A 25,899-nucleotide genomic window follows, 5' to 3' on the forward strand; every position below is an offset into this window, starting at 1 on the left:
GTCGCTTGGATATAGCATGTAAGCCTACTTACTGTTAGATTTCTAGAAACTTTTTCTTTCTTTAGACTATGTGCTTGCTCGTTTGAGGATGTCTTTTGCAGCTTTTATTCTTATATCCGCTCAACCAACTAGTGTTTGATTGCTTCTTAGAGAAAACTTATATTTTTTCACAACAAGGATTCAACTAATGAAAATACAACAACAGTAAAATACCCTTGTAATTTAAAGTAACAAAACAAAGTAACCGCCATTGTTTTGAGCAGTGTGGTTCACGTTTCACAAAAAGCTATTAGCTTCTATAAGTATTTTCAACTGTACATATGACATAAATTAGTCATTTCAGTCTTAGGAAATAATCAACTCTTCGAGGTTGTCAATTTGTTGGAATTCAAAAATGTCTGTCCGAACTTTTGTATACAAATATTACAGAAACATCAGATATATATATAAATAGATCGAACTGCAACAATCAGCTATGACAGAATAAAATCAGCTATCCCCTGAAATGTTATGCATGTATAGATCTCCCCAAATCATCCACCTTCACTGAATGTGGGTATTTGAAAAGCGTCATCTCTATTTCTAAACATTGCATTTGTCCCATTTCATCCTTAAGAAAAATTGTCAACATCGCATAATCTGCCGATGGTACTCTACTCACGTGAGCCTCAGGTGCTGAAGCTGGTGTTGCCATGCTTAAATCCTTCTCTATTTTATTATGCATGTAAATAACCCCTTGCTCAATTTTCTTTGCTTAACTCTAACAGCGGCGTAATACTGACGTTCTCTGAACATTGACCTCGTGAGGTTAATTGGGTTGCTTTAACTTTTCTGGTTAGACAACATTATCGTTAGTTTCGTAGGTAGTACCCGCCAAACACACACCGAAACTACGACGTTGGTACAACGTTCGAACAAGTTTGAACACCTCCTAACCAGTTATAACAACCAATATAGCAAGTTGTAACAACGTTCTAATACGTCATAAACACGTTAAGCCAAGATGTAACAACTTTATTACAAGTTGTAACAAGCGGAAAATAGAGACAGTTTCGGTTTGTGTTTCCAGGGTAGGCATCCTTCATTCTCGTTAGTTAGCTTCACCATCGTTAGTCATCTACATTATCGTTAGTTTCACTGCGACTGCAGACCTTGACATGGGGGGATCTTACTTCTTCGGGAAGTAATTAATTATTATTAGAATTATTATAAATGATTTACATACAAGAAGAACTGCGAAGGTCCAAGGATCGACCCTTGTAGGAACCCAGTTCTTAACTCAGCCCGTCCTCACCAATAACAAGGCCAAATATTCGTCAATTCAACGCGCCAAATTTCCTGCTTGTGAGTGTAAAGCAGTTTGTACAGGATGTTGCTTCCTGTTCACAGCCTAGGCTCGTCCAGGCGGCGGCTGTACCCAAAGACACATTCATCAAGTCTAACGCATTGCGTATTCAAAAGTCGTATTTTCTCAGATATAAGGTACATGTTATTTTATACTAAAATGTGCTGAATAGTTAGACTTAACTTAGGTTATGTTAGGTGGTTAGGTTCTGTTGGGCTTTACTAGTATTTCAGCACATCCTCAGACTAGGAGTCAGATTCACGAAAGCACTTACGCAAGCACTTACGAACGTGTACATCTTTCCTCAATCTTCGACGGCTTTGGTTACATTTATTAAACAGTTTACAAGCATGAAAATTTCCCATTCAGTTGTTGTTATTGTTATAAACAGCCTCCTGGTGCTTCGGAGCTCATTAATTGTTTAATAATTGTAAACAAAGCCGCCAAAGATTGAGAAAAGATGTACAGGTTCGTAAGTGCTTGCGTAAGTGCTTTCGTGAATCTGGCCCTAGGTTATTAAAACTGTGGCCGTCCCCAAAGACGCATTGTTAAATTTTAACGTATAGTGTATTGAAAATAGGTTTGTTCTTATATACTGTATTAATATTACAACCCATCCTCTTATTTAGATACTACTTTGTGTAAATATGCTCACATAATAGAAATTAGTAGTGGAAGTAGAAATTCCACTTCTATCACAATATAATAGAGACCAAATGTATATTGACATACTATGCAAAATAAATAGTAGAATTTTGTACTACTCACTATAGTCCTCAGATAGCGTGTATTAAGCCTAGGAAGGTTAAGTTATTTTAGTTTGTCTTTGCAACATAAGTAGAAAATCGTTTTCCAGTTTGTCCTAATTCAATGGTGCCCATTTTTACTTTCTAATTGCGTTGTATGTCGGTATATGTACTATGGTCCTCATCCTTTCTATACGTACTACCAAAACAGGAGGATGGGCTGTAATATTACTATATATTAAATTTCTATGTATAATTAAGCATAGGCTAGGTTAGGTTTGTTTAGGGTAGGCTAGGCTAGGTTAGGTTTGGTTTGGTTAGGGGAGGGTAGGCTAGGCTAGGTTAGGTTTGTTTAGGGTAGGCTAGGCTAGGTTAGGTTTGGTTGGGGGTGGCTAGGCTAGGTTAGGTTAGGCTAGGTTAGGTTAGACTAGGCTAGGTTAGGTTAGGTTAGACTAGGGTAGGCTAGGTTAGGTTAGACTAGGCTAGGTTAGGTTAGGTTAGACTAGGCTAGGCTAGGTTAGGTTTGGTTAGGGGAGGCTAGGCTAGGTTTGGATAGGGGTTTTAGGTTCATCTGGCGATTATTTGTATTTGAAATACGTTGTTGAAGCATTTACAACGGTATGATTCAAACAGAGGTCGTCAGCGAAGCACTGTTCGAGAAATATTCGAATGTCATCAGTTATGGATCGTGTGTCAACTGTTGTTCATTCATAAACAGAGTGTTTTGGCAGCTGGATTAATGAGCATTTGGCCTTTGTTGATGAGGACGGGCTGATGGTATAACAGTTAGATTTATCACAAACGCTACATTAGTAGTTTTATAGATATTCGGGAGCTCTATAGTTTATGACGTTACGGTGCAGACTCTAGTGATTCATAATGAGTGAGTGAGTGAATGAGTACGTTTGATATATGCCGAAGGCAAGTCGTGGATAATTGAGTGAGGGAGGGATGAATGCGGCTCTTGCATGACAGACATTTGGATGAGTAAACGTGGGTGAGTATGTGAATATCAGACTCATGCATGACTGGGAAACTTGGGTAAGTCAGGGGTGGGGGGGGTGGGGGGGACGAGTGAGTCAGGGAGGGGGCCAGAGTGAGTCAGGGTGAATCAAGGAGGGTGGTGATGGGACCACTGCACCAGTAAGGCTCGGGATTCCACGCACACCAGACCTCAGAACTGCCTCTCTTAGTCATCTGTGGTGCTGGCCAGGTCACTCAAGCCAGGTGTGTGTGTACAAAAAGGTGGATTCTAGTGGGGTATAGTGTGATGCATCGGGAATACAGTGTGGTGTAGTGGGGTACAGTGTGGTGTAGTGGGAATACAGTGTGGTGTAGTGGGATACAGTGTGGTGTAGTGGGGATACAGTGTGGTGTAGTGAGGTACAGTGTAGTGTAGTGTAGTGGGGGTACAGTGTGGTGTATTGTATGATGACGAAACCACACATCAGAAAGTAAAGTCAGGACGGCGTGTCGGTCCGTACTGGACCATTATCGAGCCTACACTATTGATAATGGTCCATGACGGACCGAAACGTCTCTCCTCATTTTCTGATGTGTGGTGTGGTCAGCATACCTTCAGCCCCGTTACTGTGACTCGTCGTCTGCACAGTGTGTGTGTGTGTGTGTGTGTGTGTGTGTGTGTGTGTGTGTGTGTGTGTGTGTGTGTGTGTGTGTGTGTGTGTGTGTGTGTGTGTGTGTGTGGGTGTGATGTAGTGGGTGTGGTGCAGTGGGCGTGATGGAGTAGAGTGTAGTGCAGTGGATGACGCATAGTGGGTGTGGTCTAGTTAGTGTGGTGTGGTGTAATGGATATGGTGTAAAGGGTGTGGAATAGTGGGTGTGGTGACGTAGAGTGTAGTGAAGGGTGAGTGGTGTAGTGTAGTAGCATTCCCTCCATCACTACCTCTACCACACTTATCCTAAATTACCAGGAATATTATTGATGTCTTCAGGTACTCTAATGGAGGGTAACAGCAGTCATCAATGTTGATTCCCCCCCCCCCCCCTTCCATCTCTTCCGACTACAACAGCACCCAATCCCCTCCCCAATCTTCCCCTACACCCACATTAACCTCTAAATCTACTTCATCTACCACAGTGAACCCCCCCCCAACCCCACCCCACCCTCCAACTGTGCTTCCACCCCCCCCTCCTACCTCACAGTGCCTCCACCACCCCCCCCCCACCACAAGGCCCCCCCACACCCCCTCCTCTGCACGGCCCTCTTATTGATTATCTGAACCGTCAACAATCCACCTCCAGTCAGGCCTCAAGTATCATGTATTACTAATCACGTACCTTCCGTGTTGCTGTATTTTCTATTCCACTGAGTGTATTATTCCACTGATTGTCGAATCTCAGGGAAAAAGGGGACACATTAAGGCCAAGATATACTGTGTCAGAGGTGAGGGAGAGGACACCCAGAGGTCTTATTAAAGGTCGACTTAATATAGGTCTTATATTATAATATATTATTCTATTATTGGTCTTATTTTATGGTTCGCTTTGCGAGCTTAGAAAGCCTTTTAAATTACTGAAACGTGGTCTGTATGTTTGTTTGTGACATATTTGAATGCATGCGGCGCATAATACAATGTATACGGCGCATACTACAATGTATACAACGCATAATACAATTTATGCAGCGCATAATACAATTTATACAGCGCATAATATTTACACGGCGCATAATATTTATACAGCGCATAATACAGTGTATATAGCACATAATACAATGTATACAGCGCATAATACAGTGTATACAGCTCAAAATACAATGTATAATGCACTTACTACAGTGTGCGGCCGTGTCAAATGTCCGCTAAGTGAAATATGACTTTCGTATAAGGAACAGTTTCCCAGTCCCGAGCTCCGTTGTATACCAGTGTATGTTGTATAGCCGTGCATGTTGTGCCTCAACGTATGTATTAAGTGTATGTTGTGTGTCACAGGATAAATACCACTGAACGGTGTATGTCAGGTGGGAGGGTGCGACAGGGATAGGTGGATGAACCTATCCACCTATGAATAGGTGGACGCTCCACTGATCCAGATGGGCGTGCGACAGAGATGGGTGGACGCGAGACTGATAGATGGGCGTGCGTCAGATAGACATGTGGGCACAGAAGGGGGCGGGCATGAGACAGACAGATGGGTGTGTGATACGGAATCCGGACAGGTGGGCGTGGTCAGCAGCTGTAGAGGCGCCAAGAGGGTATTCACCGTGGATGGCGAGTGTTGGGGAGTGTTGGGGGAGTGAGGGGAAAGGAGGGGGAGTGATGGGGAAGGAGGGAAGTGGTGGGGGAGGGGGTAAATGACCCTGGTGAGGGAGGGGGGGGAAGAGGTGTAACACGCTCCTTTGGCCTCCTAGTCAGTCAGGAGAGCTGGCGGGAACAGCCAGGGTACGAATTGGCTCACGTCCATCCATGACCGCTAGACAGTGGGGCGCCGCACACACACACGCGCGCACACACACACGCGCGCGCGCACACACGCGCGCGCACACACACGCGCGCACACACACACACACACACATACACACACACACACACACACACACACACACACACACACACACACACACACACACACACACACACACACACACACACACACACACACACACACAAATTGATAAATGAGAGCAATAGTGTGAAGGTTGTGAACAAATTGAACGCACCAAAAGAGAGAGAGACAGTAGTGGGGTCAATCACCATACACGAGTTCACATATAAGTTAAGACTCAAGGGTTGATGATCAACATGTAAAAAGAAAAAAATCGGGCACCAGGAGCTGGAGTTTAATTCCCGCAAACACGCCAACACCCCTCCCCCCCCTCCCCTTCCCACACACAGCGCCTGGACGTCGAGTCAATAATGAAATAGCGGCCGAGAAACTTTAAATTTGTGTCAAGTAACATCGAGTCACCACAGAACACAATACAAACACAACCTTAGCAATTCGCTCCAAGAATTCCACCGCATTAATTCACTAGCCAACTAGGGGGAGGCGAATAATGTATAATGTATATTAGTTTGCTAAGTTTTATTGAATCTTGTTAAGATACAACGCATAGCGCAGTTTAAATTTACGCTATTGTGTTCCGGAAAAATATTTCACCTGTTCTATCTTTCTTCAACAGACAAAGGACAGCAGTCTGTGAACTTTGAACTCTCAGAAGAAATATAATACGTCCGTGGGCCACCGCCGCCTTTTGAAATGTTGAACCCAGACCACACCCTAGAGTATACACAGGTGTGAATATATATATATATATATATATATATATATATATATATATATATATATATATATATATATATATATATATATATATATATATATATATATATATATATATAATATGTATGTGTGTAACCACGATAACAAAAGCACTGATCCAATTTTGATTGTTGCCGCCGGAGGCAACAATCGTGTATTGTGTATCCCCCATACTCATCCTGTGAGCGGTAGCGCAAAAACGGATTACAGAGAGCACAAAAGGTCTTTATCAGACCTAAATGGAGATAATTACATTAACAATTTCATCTGTCCTTCACAGCTTATAATTACAATGTCAGCGATTTACTGAGACTTCTATTTCAAGAGCTATATATTTACAGTAAGTCATTGTACATTAATGGTAGGTCTTATCGCTAATACATAATTGTTTGAGCAATGGCTGTATTACAGAGTCATAGGGAAGCTGCTGTGTGTTAATACTACCATTGATACAAGTAAGCGGAAAACCAACATTTGAAGAAATAAAGAATGCTGGACGCGTTTTCGGCTCAATTCGTATTCATCAGAGCAAGATAGTGATATATATATATATATATATATATATATATATATATATATATATATATATATATATATATATATATATATTATTAAATATGACCGAAAAAGTAAGATTAATAATTCTAACACGAATTTTCTCAATCCTTCGTACATTATGCTTCACTGTTGGAGGTAAATCAAAAATCACCTCTCCAAAATTCATTTTATTTCTAGTCTGGCGCGACACGGGCGCGTTTCGTAAAACTTATTACATTTTCAAAGACTTCACAAATACACAACTGATTAGAACTTGCGTTTCCCTGATTTTATATCTACATTTGAGTGAGGTGGGAAGGGTGATGTGGCATTACATTTGAGTGAGGTGGGAAGGATGATGTGGCATTAACACAAGACAGAACACTAGAGGATATTAATAGGGTATTAAAAGTATCAACACAAGACAGAACACGAAAAAATGGGTATTGAATATCTATATATATTTATATATGTCGTACCTAGTAGCCAGAACGCACTTCCCAGCCTACTATGCAAGGCCCGATTTGCCTAATAAGCCAAGTTTTCATGAATTATTATAATTTCTCTAATTTTTTTCTTCTGAAATGATAAAGCTACCCATTTCATTATGTATGAGGTCAATTTTTTTTTATTGGAGTTAAAATTAACGTAGATATATGACCGAACCTAACCAATCCTACCTAACCTTTCCTAACCTTTAGGTTAGGTAGCCGAAAAAGTTAGGTTAGGTTAAGTTAGGTTGGTTAGGTAGTCGAAAAACAATTAATTCATGAAAACTTGGCTTATTAGGCAAATTGGGCCTTGCATAGTAGGCTGAGAAGTGCGTTCTGGCTACTAGGTACGACATATATATATATATATATATATATATATATATATATATATATATATATATATATATATTTATATATATATATATATATATATATATATATATATATATATATATATATATATATATTTATATATATATATATATATATATATATATATATATATATATATATATATATATATATATATATATATATATGTGTGTGTGTATATCACGAAAATAAACACGTGATTAAAAATGTGACAGTGTCAGACCACGGAGGAAAAATGAAACAGGAATTTCCTTAAGTACTTTCGTATATTAATACATCTTCAGAAGGAGTCTGAAGATGTATTATGTATTCTTCTGAAGAATACATCTTCAGAATCAAGTATTGCACTACCACTCTAGTGCAATACTTGATTACTTAAGAGCTTCTTCCATTACATAAAAGGCACGAAACTATAATATGTTCTCGACTCCTTCTGAAGATGTATTAATATACGAAAGTACTTAAGGAAATTCCTGTTTCATTTTTCCTCCGTGGTCTGACATTGTCATATATATATATATATATATATATATATATATATATATATATATATATATATTGTCATATATATATATATATATATATATATATATATATATATATATATATATATATATATATATATATATATATATATATATATATAAATCACGAAGAAATTAACACGATGAAGAATGTGACAATGTCAGACCACGAAGAAAGGCATAAGACAGCACATTCCTTAAGTACTTTCGTATTTAATAATATACCTTTCAAAAGTTGGATATTACAAGTCAGTGGTGGAGGATATATAAGCAGGAATGAGGTGAGGTGAAAAACATTGTCTTTGTTTACAAATACAAACTGTAAATTGTCATCCACACGTCCGTGGAAATAAATTGTAATCTATTACGACAACTTTACAATTTACGGTTGATTGCTCTGATATAAAAAAAAATCCGAATTATTGGTTATTTTTTTGCTAATGTTAAAAATGTATACTTTAAATTGTGTGGCTGTATATAGCAATCTCAAGCAGCCAGAATTACACTTAAACACTTAAAAATATATATATCCACTCTATCAACACGGTAGAACGATTTTCAAGTAAAAATTCCGTCCCTAAATCCCCTCAATCTTACATGCCTTAATAACCACTCTTAGAACGTTCTTTGATTCTACCACTCTAGTGTAATACTTGATTACTTAAGAGCTTCTTCCATTACATAAAAGGCACGAAACTATAATATATTCTCGGCAATTTCTGTTAGCACGGGAGAAATTTTTTACGATTTTGACGCCCGTCCTTGATATAGCCAAACATTGGTTTGGTTATATGGTAGTAGACACATGGAACAACTTACCAGGGAGCACTGCTGAGGCTAAATAATTTAATGTTTAACAAAAATAGGACAGACACATGAGTAAAAATATTTGGATCTAAATAGGACCTGCCTCGTATGGTTCGGTAGGTCTACTGAGGTGTTCCTTACTTTGTTTGGATTAGTATTGATCATCACATATTATTGAGAGGCATCAGACGCACATGTATTGTTGAAAAACACCCGTCACACATGTGTTACTGAGAAACACCTGCCACACATGTGTTACTGAGAAACACCTGCCACACATGTGTTACTGAGAAACACCCGCCACACATGTGTTACTGAGAAACACCCGCCACACATGTATTATTGAGAAACACCCGCCACACATGTATTGTTGAGAAACACCTGCCATACATGTATTGTTGAGAAACACCCGCCACACATGTATTATTGAGAAACACCCGCCACACATGTATTATTGAGAAACACCCGCCACACATGTATTATTGAGAAACCCCCGCCACACATGTATTACTGAGAAACACCCGCCACACATGTAGTACTGAGAAACACCCGCCACACATGTATTATTGAGAAACACCTGCCACACATGTATTGTTGAAAAACACCCGCCACACATGTATTATTGAGAAACACCCGCCACACATGTATTATTGAGAAACACCTGCCACACATGTATTGTTGAGAAACACCCGCCACACATGTATTATTGAGAAACACCCGCCACACATGTATTATTGAGAAACACCCGTCACACATGTATTACTGAGAAACACCCGCCACACATGTATTATTGAGAAACACCCGCCACACATGTATTACTGAGAAACACCCGCCACACATGTATTATTGAGAAACACCCGCCACACATGTATTATTGAGAAACACCCGCCACACATGTATTATTGAGAAACACCCGCCACACATGTATTATTGAGAAACACCCGTCACACATGTATTATTGAGAAACACCCGTCACACATGTATTACTGAGAAACACCCGCCACACATGTATTGTTGAGAAACACCCGCCACACATGTATTATTGAGAAATATGTGTGACTTATTCCAATATGTGAAGAGAGTAGTGGAGGTGTTGACGTGACTAACGTGATTTTTCTCTTCCACAGATGGAGGAGAAGGTGGTGGACGGTAAAGAGAAGAAGTATGTGTTATACACGGTGGTGGGAGAGGAGCGCGGGCGTGCGGGCGTGGGCGTGTGGGTAGTTCGGGTGCTACTGGGCACGCTGCTGCTGGTGGCGCTGGCGGTGGTGCCCTACCTGTCGCTGCGGCTGGCGCAGGTCAGCGACCGCACCCTGGTGGTGTTCCAGCCCGTGCCCGTCCGCAACCACTCCCTGCACCACCACCAGCACCACACCCTCGACCACACCCACCTCGGCCACCTGGACGTCGTCAGCGTCCTGCAGAGCGCCGCCCTCACCAGGGAGAACTACACGGCGGAGGCGGCCAACACCACGCTCAAGGCCGCCATCCCCGCCAACACCAGCACCGCCGCTAGCACCGCCGGCGGCATCGTCACCCTGCACGAGTCGGCCGTCACGCTCGCCGTCATGGAGGACACCAACGCCACCCGCAACAGGGATGACGACGCTAGCGACGTACGAAGGTGATAACGACGACGACGACGACGACGACGACAGTGAGAAGACGGTGGTGGAGGTGGAGAAGAAAGAGCCCGAGGAAAACTCCACAACAGAAGAGTCCGTCGGGACGTCTGAAGCGCCCGCCTCGGTGGCGCAGGTGGCCGCCGTGACGGTGGTGGCCAGCCCGTCCACACCGCCGGTGGTGCTCGAGAATACCACCACCAGCCTCAACACCACCACCACCGGCCCCGCCAAGGACTCCAACTTAACTTCCATAACCGCCGCCGTCTCCACGGCCGCCCCTACCTCGACGCCGCCCACCACCCAGCCGTCGCCCAACACCACCGCCAAGGTTCCCGCCACCATGGAGGCGAAGGTGGCGGCAGTCTAGCACGGCGTCGGCCCCTAATTCGACGAGCAGTGCCACCGTTGCCACCCGCCACCCCCACCCGACGCCTCCTCGCCCACAAGCTGGTCTACGTCGCCACCACCGCCTCCGGTAACCACATAGGCGGCTTCTGCGTGTGGAAGACCGACAAGGCCATCACCCACTGGTCCTTCTTCTACGAGAACATCCCCATAGAGTACCAGAGCCACCAGGACTCCTCCGACCACGAGATGCGGGGGATGCTGGCGGCGGTGCGGACCTGGGCGCCCCTCTGGAACGATCACCATGTCGTCCTCCGCTCGCACCACCCGACCATCAAGGGATCCGACCATCCGACGCGTCACGCCCTTACCCGCGAGCTGGAAAAATTGTCGGAGGGACACTTCACGTACGAGCTAGAGTGGCGGCTGCGGAAGACAGACCGGGTGGTGGACATCTCGTACTGCCTCTCCCGCCTGCACCGGGACTACGCCCACTGGTACCGCACCTTCCAGGGGAGAGTGGACGAGCTCCTTGGTCAGCAAGACTGGGCTGTCGCCAGGAAGCTGAACCGCGCCTCCATCTCTCAAGAAGCCTTCCACACTGACTTTCCCGACGACAGTGAAGATGTGGTGGTGGTAGGGGAGAAGTGAGGCGGCACACTCACCTACACACCAACCATACCACCTGCCAGGCGCCCTACACCCAAACCAATCCGCCAGGCGCTCTACACCAACCACCCTGTAAACACTACATTCAACATGACTAAAATTTTAAGTGATTAGCGGACACTGTCGTAGAGGGTCGAGTTGCCACACGCTAAAATTATTGTTCTGGCTAGACACGAGTAGGAAACCTCTGTCTCTTGTGATACTTATGGTGAGATAGGAAGGTTTACTTGACTTTGTGATAAAAGTATAGACCTACTATTCAAGCCTCTTTCATACCTTCATATAGAAATCCAAGTAATTCAGTCTAAACCAATAGATAGCTCACAAGTTAACGAAACTCAGTTCCACATTGAAATTAATCTTACTCGACGAGAGACTAATTAATGAAAGATGGTGTGAAGTCTTCAGCTCCAGTGCATAGAATTATCTGATCAGCTCTCCGTCTAACAAACCAATTACCGCAATAAATTCCGTCGCGACAGCAAGAAATGTCGATCGGGGAACTGAGGATAGGGAGCCGCTGACAACTTACAGTAAAGTTCAATAAAATATTAAAGAAATAAAGAGTACCTACACCCGACGTTAGACTGAAAGCGGCTCATCATGAACCGGTTCGCTTCATACATATATAATATGTTTTAGGAAAAGAAAGAAGTTTGTATTTTGGACAGGGTCATGATTTAATTTGCAAGTTAGGTGAAGGTGACGGCGAAGATAAGGAGGAGTGGCAGCAACAGCAACGAGGCGGCTGCGCATCTCCTTAGTCCAACATGACTGCGCGTCTCAAAGTCATGTTGTACCGGAAACGCAAGAGGAAAACAAACCTGAGTGCTGAAAGTACTAGTCAGGGCAGTCGAGGGAAACTGTCCTAGGAAACCATGAAGAGTATATTGTGGGGTTACTGTCTAACACGACAATATTACTGTTGATTCAAGCGAGGGGAGAGGGGTGTCCTTGTGTATTTAGAAAATGGGCATTATATACAAATGTTTATTGTAAAATAGAATAATACCCCCCAAGTGTTGGGTAGGTTGTAGATGATGCAGTTAAGACCTAGAGAAAAAGAAAAATCGTGTGGTGGAACGTTATTGTAACATAGTGTGTTAGCATCACTGGAGTATTGGTGTGCCCCAGGACAGTCGCCTGCTTCCCCTCCCGGTGTCCCTAATAGGAATGAGACACTCAGTGACCCTGATATGGAAGAGACATTCGGTGTCCCCCCATCATATGTATCCATCATGTAGGAGGACACTCGAAGCCTCCCCATCCAAGGTGACAATTTACGACCCCATACTGGAGAAGCCACTTGGCTTCCTTGCTATTGAGTTTACCACTAGGTGCCTCAAATATGATGTGACCACTTAGCGCCTCGAACATGAACACTTGGATGTCCCTCCTATAGGGAAGGTACTTTGCATTCCCACTATGGAGAAGCCACTTGGCATCCTTACTATGGAGAAGCCACTTTGAACCCCTACTATGGAGAAGTCTCTTGGCATCCCCACTATGGAGATGTCACTCGACGTCCCTACTATGGGGAAGCCACTTGGCGTCCCCACTATAAAGAATCCACTTGGCGTCCTCATTATATAGAAGCCACTTGGCGTCTCCACTTGTCCCCACTATCAAGAAGCCACTTGGCGTCTCCACTTGTCCCCACTATCAAGAAGCCACTTGGCGTCTCCACTATCAAGAAGCCACTTGGCGTACCCAATATGAAGAAGCCACTTGATGTCCCCACTATGGAGAAGTCACTTGGCGTCCCCACAACGGAGGGGAAAGCAGAAGCAGCTCTGGGCTCGTCCAAGTTACTACATCACTGTATATAGCTATTCAAGTTGCTTCTCTATCGTGTTAGGTGTCCTTTATATGCAGTTTGTTCAAGCTCTGTATACTCGAAAAAAAAATAATAATAATAATCAAAAATGTTCACAGTGGAGTCAAGAAGTACGCTAAACTCTCGGTGGGAGAGTTGTACGATGAGGCGTTCCACTTAATTATTTGTATCCAAGACAGTTTTGCGGTGACTCCCTGGAGCAGGAAGTGTGTAAGGCTTATATGGTGCTTTGCTGCCATCTTGACAACTTCACGCCAATTCTCTCGTCCTTATCACCAACCACTGACTCTTACAAGTCATCGTTGTCAACTGAATTTTCTGATCGTTCCTCCTTAAATTCTCTGCCAGTATACAGTGTGTGAGAGAGAGCAAGTGGCGGAATGTAAACAAAGAATCAGGTGACTTGCACGCTCTGCCTGCGGGAGGTGTGATCCAGTAGTGTACCATAGCCGTAGGTGTAGTCCTTCACTGGCTAGTGTAGGTGTAGCCCCTCACTGGCTAGTCGGGGGTGTACAAAGCTTGGCCTCACTCGCATTCTGGTGTGTGTCCTGGGGATAGACTGAGCCTGGTGCCGCAGCCGCCGCCCAGTGTACCCGGCCACCGCACTGCTCCCTTCACTTGTTCCCGCCACCTTCCTCTCTGGCTCCATTCTCTGTCTCTCTCCTCTCTATTTCTCTCTGTTTATATATATATATATATATATATATATATATATATATATATATATATATATATATATATATATATATATATAATGTGCTTTTTAGGCAGATTTGGCCTAGTTAGCAATGCCGCATCCAATTAAGCACATTTTTCCTTTCTCGTTGTACAGTATTATCGCGGAAATTTGTACAGATATAATATCGACATATCTGAATAATTATTTAAGTTAGAATTAAATATTGGCTGATTTTGACCTAAGTTAGGCAGTATCGATGAATAATCAACCCACATAGGTAAGGTTGCTAAGTTACTTTCGGTTTAAAATGTACAAATGCACATCATAAGTGTTGAATGTAACTGTCAATACATAATAAAATATTGTCAAAAAGTGTATTATTATAAATACACCGGTAGCTCTGCCTAAAAAGCACAATATATATATATATATATATATATATATATATATATATATATATATATATATATATATATATATATATATATATATATATATATATATATATATATATATAGTGTGTGTGTGCGTGCTTGTTTTCATCACTTAATGACTGCTGTTTACGACAGGTCAACAAACAATTCATTTGTGCCTGTGATACGTGTGAAAAAAAATTCATGTTTGGGTTACACTGGCACCAGACACCGTGGGCGGCGGGCAGCTACCCCGCCCACGCCCATCCAGTCTTCGCTTTCATACACATCTATATTTTTTCTGTATTTTTTCCCAACTGCGTAACGAGTGTAATTAATAAAAATATATAATAATAACCTGCGAAATTGTTACATCTGGGACTGTTAATGCATTGGAGACGGTTGGTGTTGTGTGTGTGTGTGTGTGTGAGCAATGGTGGCAGCGAGGGGATGGTGGCCTTGGCAGGGAAAGTCCGCCATCACCGGCTCAACCCGTTATTGGAACCGCCCACCCGTCGCTACCTTTCACTCTTTCCCAAACCTCTTTTGAAAAAAAAAATTATCCCTGGACAACCTTCAACCTCCGAGGATTGGCGATGAACGACGACATCCAGATGGTCAGATGGAGACAGAAATACATATAAAGTAAAAGAAACAAAGCAGGGGCCCCCCGCTGATGCCTGGATGAGCAGTAAGGGACATAACATATATTTTAGGAACCATAATTGGTATACCAATTTGGAGGGACCGGGTTTAGGAGGGAGAGAGAGAGAAGAATGGGCAGATCGGTGGTGTTTACTCCATAGGTAGGTGTGTGTGTGCCAAAGCAACTAGGCAAGCGCGTATCGTGGCGAACATGAGGAGTGCTGGAGCCTGAAGGGATGACTTTCAGTGAGGGGAAATCATATAGTCTTGGGCGTTCAGAAATATGCCTCAAGATTTAGCCGAGTCCCACATGTAATATAACAGATGCTTAGTGGAACATCTAATTGACACAATAAGCTGGTTATTAGCGGGACACAGCTGTTTTTTTGTGTCATTTACAGCTTGGTGTGTCTTGATCGGCCCGTGTCCTGTCATCCACGTCTCCGTGGCTCCCAGCTCTTGCTATTTTCACCCCTGTCACCCCACATTCCGGTCACTTTCACCCCCCTGCCACCCACATTCCGGTCACTTTCACCCCCCTGCCACCCACATTCCGGTCACTTTCACCCCCCTGTCACCCACATTCCGGTCACTTTCACCCCCCTGCCACCCACATTCCGGTCACTTTCACCCCCCTGCCACCCACATTCCGGTCACTTTCACCCCCCTGCCACCCACATTCCGGTCACTTTCACCCCCCTGTCACCCACATTCCGGTCACTTTCACCCCCCTGCCACCCACATTCCGGTCACTTTCACCCCCCTGCCACCCACATTCCGGTCACTTTCACCCCCCTGTCACCTCACATTCCGGTCACTTTCACCCCCCTGCCACCCACATTCCGGTCACTTTCACCCCCCTGCCACCCACATGCCGGTCACTTTTACCCCCCTGCCACCCACATTCCGGTCACTTTCACCCCTGTCACCTTCACTTATGTGACACATCCTGCCACCCACCTTCAAGATACATTGCCATTCCTCACTCATGACACCTCTGCCACCTACCCTCATGAAATACACACCTGTCACCTTCACCCATGACACACTTCTGCCACCCTCATGACACACACACCCTGCCATCCTCACTCATGACACACACACCCTGCCATCCTCACTCATGACACACACACCCTGCCATCCTCACTCATGACACACACACCCTGCCATCCTCACCCCTGCCACCCTCACCCCTGCCATCCTCAACCCTGCCATCCTCAACCCTGCCATCCTCACCCCCTGCCACCCTCAACCCTGCCATCCTCACCCCCTGCCACCCTCAACCCTGCCATCCTCAACCCTGCCATCCACCGGCACTTGCGCACGAAAAGCGTCAAGTCAGTGTCATGACATTACAAAATCAAGTGCTTTTGTGAACATACGACTCAGGCTTCTGTGTGTGTGTGTGTGTGTGTGTGTGTGTGTGTGTGTGTGTGTGTGTGTGTGTGTGTGTGTGTGTGTGTGTGTGTGTGTGTGTGTGTGTGTGTGTGTGTGTGTGTGTGTGTGTGTGTGTCTGGGTGGGTGGGTGGGGTAGTGAGTCGAGTCTCCAACGTAAGGCTCCGCACCACAACATTCCTCCCTATTGATCCCAGCCCCACCTGCGCCCTCCCCCGCTCCCCCCCCCCTACTCCCCCCCCCCCCCCTCTCTCTCTCTCTCTCTCTCTCTCTCTCTCTCTCTCTCTCTCTCTCTCTCTCTCTCTCTCTCTCTCTCTCTCGCAGACCCCTGGTTTCAACATAACTTGCTCAAGCTGACTGAAGAGTTACCGGCTTTAGCTGAAGGATAAGCTACTAGCTTAAGGCGACTGGCAAAAGCTGAAGGATTAATCACAAGCTTAGAATGAGAAATTGGTTACTAAACTTTAGTTCAGCATAATACTGAATGAGGATTAATTGTTACCACGAGCAGAGGTAAGTATAATGAACCAAGGATAACAAGCCAAGGATAAGGAATTAAGGATGGAGGCGAAGGGAGTTTTCCAGAGACAGAAGGAAGAGACTGGGAAGTAGAATGGACAGGAGGAGGAGACGGGAGACACTGGTGACGGATCAGGTGCTGGGAAGACGTGAGAGAATATGCTACTGGGAACGCAAATTGGAAAAGAAGGTACCAGGTCCATAGAGAGAGGAAAGGAGGTACCAAGTCCATAGAGAGAAGAGAATGTACCAGAGACATAGAAAGGGAAGAAGGTAGTAGAGACAGAGAAGGGCAGGTAGCGGAGACATAGAGAGGAGGGAAGGTAGTAGAGACATAGAAGGGCAGGCAGCAGATACACAGAAAGGAAGGTAGCAGTGACATAGAGAGGAGAGAACGTAGAGCAGTGACATAGAAAGGAGAAAACGTAGCAAGAACAGAGATAATGGACAAACACCAAAGAAGGTAAAAAAAGGGGAATAGGTAGGATCAACGAAGACGTGGCAAGGGTAGTGCCGAGGATTAGGCATCAGGGAAAGGTCAGGGTCAGCTGCGCGCGCGCACACACACACACACACACACACACACACACACACACACACACACACACACACACACACACACACACACACACACACACACACACACACAGTGTTCGGGATTTGCTATCCCCGGACGAGAGTTCAATTTTCGGCCGAAGCAGAAACAAATGGGCAGATTCTTTCACATGATACATCTGTTCACCTACCAGTAAATAGGCACCTGTGTATGTATGCGAGAGAGAGGGAGAGAGAACAAAGAGAGAGAAAAAAACAAATATGTAGTAGATATGTTAGTGAAAAATAAGTCGGGAGTCAGTACATTAGACAAGCGACGGTTAGAAAGGCGAGGGAGGGGGGTCCAGGAGCTAAAATCTCGATCCTGCAATCACGGAGAGCGTACACGCACACACACGCGCGCACAACACGACCGACAAGCTTTGGCGCCAGCAAGGTTGTCCGGGAGACGGTTTTGGCGGGAAAAACCAGCTGGTGGTGGAGGCGGACCCAACCTCCAGTGCTAGACCGAAGAGGTCTTAGTGAAGAGGTTCACTAAGACTCCATGAGGGGCCCCACAAGGCCATGCAATACCCAGCAAGGCCCACCGGGGCTGAGTGAAGCTTGTTCAACACGCCCTTGCAACACGCAGAGTTGCACAAATGTTGTCCTAACCAGTACGTTGATGTGACGCCACATAATAGGAACATACACTTCACATTTAAAAAAAAATGATTCATGGTTGTGAAAATCTTTTTTTTGTTACCATTTTGTGACAATAAGCGATTATCATTTGTCTGTTTGTATATTTTGAGAATAAAGCTTATGGGGCTTAATGTTGACTTTTATTTGATTCCATAACTTGAGAAAATCTGTCTGGATATTACATACCTGTTAATTGATATATATATATATATATATATATATATATATATATATATATATATATATATATATATATATATATATATATATATATATATATATATATATATATATATATATATATATATATATAATGTATGAGTGCGAATGTCTAAGAAGCTCTGATAAATGAATAATTTTTTGGCACTGACTATTATTAAAACTTAAAAAGGAACTTATTTGTCATGAAAACAAACACCAGAAACCTTGCAAAACATATATTATAGATGATCATCCAACATCAGAAAAAATGACTCATACTCATTTTTGAAAAATGAAAAAATTAATAATAAAATAAAGGGGCATAACAAAGTTCATTTCTACCACAAATGCCCGAAAAAATTTAAATAAGTGAAAGAGAACCTCTGAATTTCTCTTTCCTAAATCTTCTTTTTAGTGTTTTGCGCTGCTCTACTTAGTCTCTAAAAGTGTATAAAGGAACATAAAAGGCTTTTATGGTACAGAATCAGCTAATTGGCCGACGACTCGGAGCGTCCTATCCCAACACGTCCGCTTCCCACGAGAGTCAAGACTCGTCTGTCAACAGTCCACCTTCCCTCGTCTGTCCTGAGAATCAATGTTCCATTTTAATTCCTTTCGTTATTTCTACTAACTGTACTGGGTTGCAAATTTCAGATTAAAGATTAATCAAAACTCCAGCTTCAGGCAATATATAATGAATCTACAAGTTCTAAATTCAATTTCAAGTTCAGAGGATACGTACTACTTTACGCTGCGGAGGGAGAACTTTCGAGAAAGAGATTGAGACGCACTTCGGCACTCCGACACTATTAACACTGAGACTCTGATTTGACTGACAATCACCATTAATCTATCTCTCCCGCAATTAAATTCGTAAGTCTCTAATAACCTACAGATAAATATTCCTGCGTATGAAACCAGAATATAATTTGGGTAACAGATACTTTATACTTTATATATATATATATATATATATATATATATATATATATATATATATATATATATATATATATATATATATATATGTATATATATATATATATATATATATATATATATATATATATATATATATATATATATATATATATACAGTATATAATGAATATGCTTGGATGGATAAGAGGATAGGAGACTTGGACTCCCACGATGCCCTCTACCTTCTCACAAAGTGCCTTACCTTGCCCAGGCTAACATACTTCTTAAGGTGTGCACCAACTTTTGGCAACCCACTTCTAAATCAATATGATGAGCTCCTCAGGTCAATATTCAGGAAGGCGCTCAACCTAGATTTAGATGACAGTCAGTGGGACCAAGCAACACTACCAGTGAGATTTGGAGGGATAGGCATACGAAAGTCAACTGAGGTAGCACTTCCAGCATTCTTATCCTCATGTACAGCAGCGAACGAATTGGTAGGGCAGATCCTACCAAAGCGTATGAGAGAGACAGCGGGAACTCATGATCAAACGTTCATCGAAGCAGCCAGACAATGGGACACCATTGCACACCCTCAACTCCGACCACAAGTCCCAAAAGACCACAAGCAGGCCCACTGGGATAGCCCCATAATGGAAAAGACTGTCACAACAATGATTGAAAACGCAGATGCTGAAAACAAAGCCCGCCTCCTAGCGGTGACAGCACCCCACGCCGGGGATTTTTTATTTGCTGTGCCCAATGCAGCCCTGAGAACTCGCCTCAATCATGACACTCTCCGCATTGGAGTTGCCCTTCGCCTTGCCGCCCCCATCCTCACCGAACATAGGTGCATCTGCGGAACTGCGATGGCAGACCAATATGGTCGTCATGGTCTGGTATGTCGTAAATCACAGGGTAAGATTGCAAGACATGAAGAAGTCAACGACATCATCAAGAGGAGCCTCGCCACAGCCCGCTGCCCGGCACAAAGAGAACCACACTTATTCAGACCTAACGACCCTCAGAAGCGCCCAGATGGGGTCACCTTGCTACCTTGGAAGGATGGTAAGCAAGTGGTGTGGGACTACACGTGCGCTGCCACACCGGCCAGTATCTACCTCCACTACAGCACACATAAAAGGGGTGGCGCTGCTTCTTTCAGGGAATCGCAGAAAATTATCAAATACAGAGGTCTGGCACACTGCTACAGCTTTGTTCCGATCGGCTCGGAGACCCTCGGTTCGTGGGGAAAATGTGCATTGAAGTTCCTGAAGGAATTGGGGGACAAACTGATCGGTGCTACAAAAGACCGGAGAGCAAAAAGTTTCTTGTTCCAGCGCCTCAGTGTTGCGATTCAGAGGGAAAATGCCTGTTGCGTCTTGGGCACTAATCCAACTTCGGAGGAATTCGAAGAAGTGTTTGACTTGCAACAATGATCGAACCTGTCTGCGACATTTATCAATGTTTCCCATTGTCGTATTTTTCAAGAGATCCATAACCTTTAAGCACTTTTTGTATCAACCTATGTATATCTTGTAACCATTAAATACATAATAAAGCACAAAAAACAAAAAAGGAAGGGAAGGGGGTGGTAGGAGAAAAGCACACAGAAACTGTATTAGAGGGGACCTAAACATTCCCTATAATGCGTTATGTGTGGTTTCCTCCGAGGCTAAGGGTCCTCTTCTTCCAGCCAGAGGTGGTACTCTTACTTTTTTTGTTTTATTGAAATATACACACCAACATGTCTCACAGCCACACAGAGTGTTCTAACAATCCAGGAAGACATGCTGATATTTACATAATGAGTGTGAGTGGCTCTCAGACCGTGACCAGCGAGTTCTGGTAATGAAATATGGATATCCGCGTCCGTAGACTTTACCATAGTCCTCTTTCGACATTATTGAACTACATAATAATAACAATACACACACAGAAATCACAATACTGTGATATATCAAATTAATAAATCCACAAAGACGTTGATGAGAATTCGAACCTATGCACAGGATGTTCCTAGACGCGCTCTAGTGCCTAAAGCCACTAATACGTATTATTAATTAGAGTCCTCCCCGCGGCGCAGTGGTAACACATTCGCCCGGCGTTTCACGAACTCTTCGGACAGCAGTTCGTATCCTGGCCGGGGAGGATTTACTGGACGCCAATCCTTAACTGTAGCCTCTGTTAAACCCAACAGTAAAATGGGTACCTGGTTGTTAAACGATTTGGCGGGTCGTATTCCAGGGAACATAGGATTAAGGATTTTCCCGAAGCGCTACGCGTGCTAGTGGCTGTACAAGAATGTAACAACTCTTGTATATATATAAATAAAATAGCAAAATATTAAAAACGAATTGGAACTGGAAAATTAAAACAAAATAGGAGCTGGGATATGAAGACTGAAAAGGAGATACAAAAACAGAATATGAGCTGGGATATGAATACAGAATATGAGCTGAGATCTGAAGACAGAATATGAGCTGAGATATGAAGACAGAATATGAGCTGAGATATGAAGACAGAATATGAGCTGAGATCTGAAGACAGAATATGAGCTGAGATATGAAGACAGAATATGAGCTGAGATCTGAAGACAGAATATGAGCTGAGATATGAAGACAGAATATGAGCTGAGATATGAAGACAGAATATGAGCTGAGATCTGAAGACAGAATATGAGCTCAGATATGAAGACAGAATATGAGCTGAGATCTGAAGACAGAATATGAGGTGAGATGAAATGAAATGTTCTTCATCTTCACTTGTGTTAGTACCAACACATTAAGGAACCAACGCAGGAAAACAATATTTTAGACATATTGTTAACTAACAGGGAGACACAAATTAATGACATCGAAATATGGAGTGAATTAGGGAACAATGATCACAAGGAAATCAGATTTAGCAGATTTATAATGAAGTATATATGTAAGAGATTCTGTGTAGGTGTCAGGGGCCAGATTCACGAAAGCACTTACGCAAGCACTTACGAACGTGTACATCTTTCCTCAATCTTTGACGGCTTTGGTTACATTTATTAAACAGTTTACAAGCATGAAAACTTCCCATTCAACTACTGTTATTGTTATAAACAGCCTCCTGGTGCTTCGGAGCTCATTAACTATTTAATAATTGGAAACAAAACCGCCAAAGATTGAGAAAAGATGTACAGGTTCGTAAGTGTTTGCGTAAGTGCATTCGTGAATCTGGCCCCAGATTTCCGAAAAGCTGATTTTAATGAACTAAGAAATTTCTTGGGTGGAATAGATTGGATAGACTTAGGCATGGGGGGGGGGAGGGGGGAAATGTGCTAATCTTGGAGCAAGACGTGAACCTAACGATGGGTAACTTAACAAGGGATTTTTATGTGGATTCAAAATAGTATTGATTTAAAACCATTGTAAGCAAAGCACAGGAACGTAGTATACCATACAAACTGATTAGATCGAATAATAATGACCCCAAATGAATAACTGTGGTTCTGAAGAACCTTATATGTAAAAAGAAAGCGTAGTTACAAGAGGATTAAGAATAGGGAAATCAGTCTAGAACAAAAATTCGTCAAACTGATTAAAAATGTTAAAAAACAGAAATAAGTCAAGCAAATAGAAAATATGAAGTTCGTATAACAGGGCAAGCAAAGGCAAATCCTAAAGGCTTCTTTCAGTTATATCCAAAAATGATTAGAGAAAGGACAATGTCAGGTTATCTTGAGGTTATCTTGAGGTTATCTTAAGATGATTTCGGGGCTTTAACGTCCCCGCGGCCCGGTCCTCGACCAGGCCTCCTTTTTGTTACACAGCCCCCGGGAAGCAGCCCGTAGTCTAACTCCCAGGTACCTATTTACTGCTAGGTAACAGGGGGGCATCAAAGTGAAAGAAACATTTTGCCCATTTGTCTCCGCCTCCACCGGGGATCGAACCCGGAACCTAAGCACTACGAATCCGAAGTGCTGTCCACCCAGCTGTCAGGCGCCTGTCCATTAAAAACTGAGACAAATCAGATAACTGATAATGACAAAGGGATGAGTAGTACAGTATTTTACATCAATATTTGTATCTCTGTATTTACTGTTACGGTAATCTCCTGTTTAGCAGTAGATCCTACCTGTTCCTTTACCGCCTACTGGACCAGCATGCTGCAACATCCAGATTCAACATCAACGACAACAACAATACATAAGAACATAAGACCACAGGCAAATGCAGAAGGCCTATTGGCCCATACGAGGCAGCTCCTATTTATAACCCCCCAATCCCGCTCAATACGTGCCCAAACGTATTGTCTAGACACAACGCCTCCCCCTGCACCCTACAGTACCCGAGACACCTGCACCTGCTGTCTCACCGGTTGACCAGACGCCAACAACTATGTTGACCAGACCACACACTAGAAGGTGAAGGGACGACGACGTTTCGGTCCGTCCTGGGCCATTCTCAAGTCGATTCATCCGTTCATCGACTTGAGAATGGTCCAGGACGGACCGAAACGTCGTAGTCCCTTCACCTTGTAGTGTGTGGTCTGGTCAACGCCAATAACTAACTACCGCTCCGGTCATTCGTGGAGAGAATCCAAATGGAGGGAATTATTCACCATCTCACAACGAACAATATTTTAAAATTGACGCAACATGGGTTTGTTAAAAATAGATCCTGCCTTACAAACCTGCTCACATTATTGGAAAAGGTAAACAGCTACTCAGACATATGACTTCCGGCGAATAATTCAGCACACGAATAATGTGGCATACATGGATTTTTGCTAAATCTTTTGAAAAGGTACCACAAGAAAGACTAGCAAGAAAGTTACAGGCACATGGAATAAATGGGAGAATACTAGAATGGATAAAACAATGGTCTAAACAAAGAAAGCAATGAGTCGTGCTAAATTTTAGTGGAATAAATTGGTTTAACAGAACAGGGAATAATGAAGCAGAAGATTTTCTAGAATTAATTGACGATTGCTTTCTTAGCCAACACATTAAGGAACCAACGCGGGAAAATAATATTTTAGATTTAGTGTTAACTAACAAGGAAACACAAATTAATGACATCGAAATAGGGAGTGAGCTAAGGAACAGTAATCGCAAAGAAATTAGATTTAGCATAGAATGGAATAGATCTGTAGGAGAAAATTATGTTAAAGTGCCAGATTTTCGAAAAGCTGATTTCAATTGCCTAGGATTTTGGGGGGTCAAATAGATTGGAAAGTCTTGGGCGTGGGGAGTAGGCCGGTCTTGGAGCGAGACATGAACCCAGCGATAGGTGACGTAAAGGGGATTTCGATGTGGATTCAAAATAAATGATTTAGATTCAGGTTTGAGGAGCAACATTTGCAAATTTTCCGATGATACAAAAATCGGTAGGGAAATTAACACGGAAGAAGACTCACTATCACTTCAAGTTGATCTAAATAGGGTTTTAAAATGGTCAAAAGACTGGCAGATGCAGTTTAATGCTAATAAATGTAAAGTTCTGAGGCTAGGTAATGATGATAGAGTTACAAGATACGAGCTAGATGGTGTTGAGATTGCGAAGGCGGATTAAGAACATAATAACAAAGGTAACTGTAGAAGGTCTATTGGCCCATAAGAGGCAGCTCCTATCTATAACTACCCAATCCCACTCATATACATGTCCAGCCCACGCTTGAAACTATCGAGGGACCCCACCCCCACCACGTTAAGCGGTAATTGGTTCCACATATAAAAAAAAACTGTTACCGAACTAGTATTTACCCAAGTCTTTTCTAAATCTAAACTTATCCAATTTATACCCATTGTTTCGTGTTATGTCTTGTGTTGATACTTTTAATACCCTCTTAATATCCCCTTTGTTATGTCCATTCATCCACATGTAAACCTCTACTCAAATGGGGTAACTCCGATCATATATGCCGATGATATTTTGTTTCAGGGCAAAGATATTTCAAAGGTTCAAACGGTGTTGGATAATTTCGGAAATCTGTGTCACCATATGGGACTGGTGGTTAATGAAGACAAAACTAAGTTTGAATGTAGAAGTCAGTTAGTTTAGTTCATTTATTATGCACCACATACCCATCTTGTGGGCGGTAGTGGAAAGGGTTACAGAGGCCCATAAGGGGCTCAGGGATTGAACGAGGTCAGATGCCCATTATATTGAAAATGAACGGTAAAAATATAGAGAGTTAATATATATAAATAATTTAGGCATATATGGTGGATATACCCATGAGAATTTGGAAGCTGAGATGAACAGACTGTTGGGTCAATGTCGGAAGAGATTACAACCTCTGAAGGCCTTGGCATGCTGTGGAAAGGG

The 25,899-nt window shown here is 43.0% G+C and overlaps 1 non-coding gene across 1 annotated transcript in view; it reads left to right on the forward strand.

Moving 5' to 3' along the window:
* Positions 1 to 14,634, forward strand: part of LOC123767912 (uncharacterized) — an 87,419-nt gene extending 72,785 nt beyond the window's left edge. Inside the window, exon 3 of the transcript XR_011223202.1 lies at positions 10,234 to 14,634. This is a non-coding gene — a transcript (uncharacterized protein). The remainder of the gene's footprint in view (positions 1 to 10,233) is intronic.
* Positions 14,635 to 25,899: the final 11,265 nt, after the last annotated feature.

The sequence above is a fragment of the Procambarus clarkii genome, chromosome 58 (genome assembly GCF_040958095.1).
Source record: "Procambarus clarkii isolate CNS0578487 chromosome 58, FALCON_Pclarkii_2.0, whole genome shotgun sequence".
In the NCBI taxonomy this organism is placed as follows: Eukaryota; Metazoa; Arthropoda; class Malacostraca; order Decapoda; family Cambaridae; genus Procambarus; species Procambarus clarkii.